Here is a 6,182-nt window from a genome sequence, read left to right as displayed (position 1 = left end):
TTATTACTTTTAATATTCATGCCACCTACTTTCAATATTACCAATCTTTTCCTCAAGTAAACCTTATGAGTTGAAATATTAACCGTCTAATCAACCCGTCTCCAGTTTTCTACACTCTAATTCGAATTGTTCTGAGTAGCTATCACTCTAGCTAATCATCATGAATTTATCTAAAATTATGCACTCTATATGTGACTGTTATCACATAAACTTGAACATTTATTGAGATAACAAAGCATAAAGTTTGTAGATAACGGATTATGCCTCTGAGATCAATACTTTCAAAAACATAGATCGTCGTTCATAGTAAACGTGAGAGGAAGGAATGTTTTATAAAATCCAATTACTAAAGAGATACAGATAGTTGTCTAGACGTATTTCTTACATACATTAGTACGTATATTGACGACGTCGAAGCTCATAAACTAACTAAGATAATATTTGACTCTAACTCTGACCCAAATAAAACAACTGTAATATAAAACCAAATCATTGTCGTAACAAGTTACTTAAAAGAATTACGATATAAACTACTTTTACAATATATATATATACACACGCACACATTTGTGGAGTTCACTGTGATTTGACTTTTATTTCATGGTATGTTTTGTAGGTTAAGATATTTTGTGAACATGTTAAGCAAGGTCTGTGAAAACAAGTAATTAATTCATCCACTAATGTAATTTATGCTGTCTTGATCTGAACACTCCTATCAGAAATGTAGCTTAATAAGAAGGACACTTATTCAGTCATCCAAAAATCCTATAGAATGTAGCATCAGAGTGTCTATGCTCCAACAAGGTGTATGTATGGTTATGCGTACACCCTTCTTTCTATTATAACTGAACACAAACTAAAAGTAATTTTCACTAAGGCCTGGACTGGTTGTTAGGGCACTCGACTCGCAATCTGCGGGTCACGGGTGCGAATCTCCTCATCGAGCATGCTTGCCATTTCAGCCTTGGGAACGTTATAATGTAACAGTCAATCCCACAATTCGTTGGTAAATAATAATACAAGAGTTGACGCTGAGTGGTGTTCACTAGCTGCCTTCCCTGTAGCCTATCACTTCAAAATTAGGGAAACTAGCGCAGATGGCTCTCAAGTATCCTTTCACAAAATTAAACAAACTGAAGGGACATCTTATCTGAAAAGGAAAACAATAAAACACATCACTTTCAGTCCATAGTGTTATCAAAAATTGCGTAAAAATTCAGTGACAAAGTTGCAGTTGATTAGAGCTACAGATAATTTTTTTTTCCCTATAGGAACCATTATGTGATTCCAGTATTCTCCTTGACGGCTGGTTGCATCAAAACATTTAGAACATTTTAAATTATCAGAAATGCTTCCTTGTTGTGATCGTTAGAAGGGATCTGTTAGATAATATATATTAGTTAGGTTGGGTTGTTTTTAATTTCGCGCAAAGCTACACGAGGACTATCTGCGCTAGCCGTCCCTAATTTAGCAGTGAAAGAATAGAGAGAAGGCAACTAGCCATCACCACCCACCGCCAACTCTTGGGCTACTCTTTTACAAACAAATAATGGAATTGATCGTCATTATAACGCCCCCACAGCTGAAAGGGCGAGCATGTTTGGGGGAACGGGGATTTGAACCCGCAACTCTTAGATTGCGAGTCAAGCACCCTAACTACTTGGCCATGCCGGGCCTAATATACATTAGAACAGTAACAGAGGTTACTTCAGCGGACACAGAGTTAAAATATAGATCTTGTTCCAACGCTGTGAAACAATCTAATTTTATCAGGATGAAGGGTAAAATACGTTTTGTAAAGTTGTATTTCATGTCTAGCTCACAATCATTTTCTAGTTCCGAGGTTTCATTTTTTTCTTACTCTCGTCTCCAGATTTGGAAAAATATTCTAAGCTGTTTTTCAATTCAGTAAAAATATTACTGTGATGTCTTTAACTAGTAGTTACTGAAACAAGAATTATCTGAGGCTTTAACCAGATTTTATGTAACAGTATCGGATAAACATTTTTGGTTTTCGAAATTAATTTAATGGTATTTTGAAACAGCTTTTACGGCTCATGTTGTAGAGAGTCACATACGTTTTATTGTCTAGAGAAACACGTTAGTTCGTTTTATTTCTCTTAAATGTATAAAAAAATACGTATTTGTGTATTTGTATTCCTAAATGCAATTTTTTCGTATGCTTATATTGACGTATCAACACTTTAGGATTTCTTCCTATAACCAGGTGGTTATGAAAAAAAAAATGCATCTTCTCAAGCTTAACGTTAAAGTGAGATAACGTTTAGCTGTAGCTGTCAGATTTTCAGTTATTTGTTCAGTATTGCTTCTGTCAGTTCTTAATTTCATCCGAAATCTTGTTCTCCGTACCATTTATGTCAGTTCCTACTTGTAGCCAAAACATTTTTCTCTGTGATTTCCGTATTCCCCCTTCCTCCCTTGAATTCACAAAGATGTTCTCCGTACAAATTTCTCTCAGTTCCTCCTTAACTCTATACACTCATTTCAGTAATGTTTCTGTCAGTTTTTACTTAATTCTACACTGTTATCTTGAGTAATATTTCTATTAGACCTTGAATAAAAAAACATGATTTTGTGTTTGGCTTCAGTGTATTCTAGCTATTACAAAAGCCACAAATAATAAGTGAAACAGAAATAAAATTAAATAAGGACCAATTGATACCTAAAACAAATATCTGAAAATTGAATGGAAACTAAACTTTACATAAAGTATGAATATCATGTACAAAAGTTGAATATTAATATAATATCATAACTAATTTTTCCATCAGCACGTACTCTTTTAATTCGAAAACGAATTATGATTTAATGACCCCTTTATGTATTGAGAAGAAACTACGAAAAGCCCATTTCTACCTACTCCTCATAATCAATATTAGGCCACTTTTTCTTGTTCTGCAAAGTTAATAATCTCAAAACCAAATTAATCATTGAAAAATTTAAAAGTATTTTAATGTTTACTATAATTGCTCAATTTTCAATGACAATAAATAGTAACATTTCTTGAACCTATGTGTAAATTTTTTTTATCATAATATAGTAAGAAATGTTGTTTGACATTATTTATTTGCTCAGATTAAAAGTTTTAATGTAGTTGGATGTGAAAAGTATAAACTGAATTGTGACTACTTAGAAAATGCACTGCGCTAGACTTATGATGTGGAATCCGTGGAATTTTAAGAAAAACAATTAATTCGATGTTTAATCACTTAATGATAATATAATTATTGTTAGTTTGTTTTAATATCGCTCTCAATGTGGTACTATTCTCTTTCACACACACATTCTTTCTCTCTATCTGAAATTTTCTTGTTATATAATGTCTTTCTCAATGTTTACAGAAGATCCTTTTTACGGTAAAGTTTCTTTACTTACACAATGTTTCTCTTTATATTATAGTAATCTTGTTTACACAAAACTTGTCTCTGCGTTTAGAGATACTTATTTAGAGAATGTATCTCTCTATATAAAAGTATTATTGTTTACAGAAGATTATTTCTGTTTGGAAGTATTTTTGTTTTACATCTGTCAATATGTAAAGCTATTACATAATGTCTCTTTTATGTACAAGTAATAATATTAATAGAATGTCTCTCTCCATGAGGAAGTATCATTGTTTACAAAATGTCTGTGTTTACATCGAAGTGTTTTCCTTACAGAAAGTCTCTTTAGATGTGAAAATAATCATGTTCACAAGATACTTCTCTGTGCTAAAGTATCATTATTATTCACACAACGTCTGACATTCTTTAAATTAACAAATGAGTCTTTTTTTCTTTTCCTTTTTTTTTTTTTTTTATTAGAAACTAAAAAGTAAAATTTTTCCAGTACTACCTCTTCGTATAGTAAAAGTTTATTATCTGAAGTAACGTCTCCCTATCTGTACGAACAAGTATTATTGTTTATATAATATCTGTATCTCTGTGGAATAATTATTATTTACACAAGTTTATTATTTTTTACAAAATGCCTGGAAGTATCATTATTTACAAATTATCTGTCTCAAGTTATAACTATTCTTATTTCAACAGTATATTTCCACCTGCAAGTGTTATTGTTTAGACAATATTTGTCAATATGTAGAAATATTCTTGTATATAGAACGTCTCTTTGAATAAGAAACTAATTTGGTTTATGCAGCATCTTCTTCTACATAGAAATGTTTATTTGTATGATGTTTTGTCAATATATAAATAATACTGTTTACAGAGCTTCTCTCTCTATGTGGAAGTATAATTTTTCTTATACAACGTCTCTCTTTACGTGGGCATATTTTTATTTATGGAATGTGCACAAAGCCTCCTTTTCTCAGTATAAGTATTGATAACTACACAACACTTCTCAATATGTAGAAATATTCTTGTTTACAAAATATCTTTTTTTAAAGTTTGTGGTATTTTCGTTTACTAAATATTCTTTCTTTGTGAAAGTATTGTTGTTTAAAAATGTCTTGTAGAAGTAGTACTGTTTAAAGAATGTCTTATGAAAATACTATTATTTATAGAATGTCTTTCTATGCGGAAGCATTCTTATTTACTTTAAGCCTCCATGAGAAGGAGTTATTTTTTACGAAATATCTCCCTCTATGCAAAAGCTTCATTTAGGCGTAACGTCATGTTCCTCTTTGAGTAGAAGTTTTATTGTTTACACAATGTATTTTTCTATATGTCTATCTCCTGTTATGTGGAATGATTATAGTTTAATGAAAGTCTGTATCTAATGAGGAACTATTATTCTTTAAAAACGTCTCTTTAAAAAAAACGTCTTACTTTCTCTACATGAAAATATTATTGTTTACAATATTTAAATTTGGCCGGGCGTGGCGAAGTATTTAGCATACCTGAACTGTGAATTAGAATCTTGAGTTCGCATCCCCCCCTTTTTTTTCACCGAATTATGCTGTGCACTTTGGGGCTGTGGGTGCACTAGTCCAAAAGTTGGCGGTGGATGCTATTGACTAGCTGCCTTCACTCTAGTCTATCAGTTCAAACTTAGGTACGGTTACGAGCAGACATCCCTTTTATAGTGTGAAAATCTGCAACAAACACAATCTTTCTATTCAGACATAATATTGTTTCTAGAATGTCGTGAGTGTTCGCGTGTCGCTTATCTGTCAGAAAGTTTGCTGTTCTACTGGTTTTTAGATTATGTTATATCTCGAGCGTAAGCCTCTTGTTGTTTTTTCCAGAGTTTAGTTTATAATATATTATTTCTTGATGTCAGTCTGCTCGTGCACAGGCATTTGAAACAAAGTTGTTCCAACAGTTTCATTTAATTCTTGCAAATATTATTCAAAAAGAAATAAAGCACACTTGTCCACCTACCGTGTAAAAAAGAAAAAAAGTCTCGAATTTTGAAATGACTGTTTAATGTTTCTATGCATATTATCATTGTTTCTGATGGACAAAATGTTAACAAGTAACTAACGTGCCTGAAACGATGAATAATTTGAATTTTAACGGGTAGGATTCGCACGAGCTGTATAGTTAATGCTTTAGTTACAATAATTTCCATACTTTATGGTAGCGCAGACAGGATTAGTGACGTCACTCATGGCTGCTGACATGATTGGAATTTCCGGGAATTAAAAAAATAGTTACACCAACAAAATGACTTTACAATTTTGTCAAGTATTCAATAATATTAGCCAGAGCCTGCGGGCCACCTGCTTGTAACTCGATTCTATAACATCATAACAGGCGTCCTTGAACTCCGCGTGTTTTAGATTTCTGTTACTGTATGTTGTTAATGGCGAAATAGATTATAAGTAACGTTGGCACAAGTTTAATTTTCAGTTTTGTTTGTTATTTGAAGAGAGGTTGAAATAACTGATAAGCAAATTTTCATAATGGCTTAAAAAATAATTGACGTTTCACACACATTTCTAGCCCTAGAATTACCGAAGGGTCCATAACCTGTTTAAACAAATTTTCTAAGCTATTTATGCATCATATTTGTTTTAGTCTGTAATATAAAATGGCCATGTGGTTAGGGAGCTTGATTCGCAAGCTGAGGGTCGGGGGGTTCGAATCCCCCCCCCACTACCACTAAAAAAAACATACTTGACCTTTCAGCCGTGGGAGCGTTATAATGTGACAGTCAATCACACAAGGCGTTGGTAAAACAATTACCCAAAAATTAGAAGAATTAGGTACGACTAT

The sequence above is a fragment of the Limulus polyphemus genome, unplaced genomic scaffold (genome assembly GCF_000517525.1).
Source record: "Limulus polyphemus unplaced genomic scaffold, Limulus_polyphemus-2.1.2 Scaffold592, whole genome shotgun sequence".
In the NCBI taxonomy this organism is placed as follows: Eukaryota; Metazoa; Arthropoda; class Merostomata; order Xiphosura; family Limulidae; genus Limulus; species Limulus polyphemus.
The sequence above is the reverse complement of the archived record's forward strand: the minus strand, read 5'-3'. Positions refer to the sequence as shown.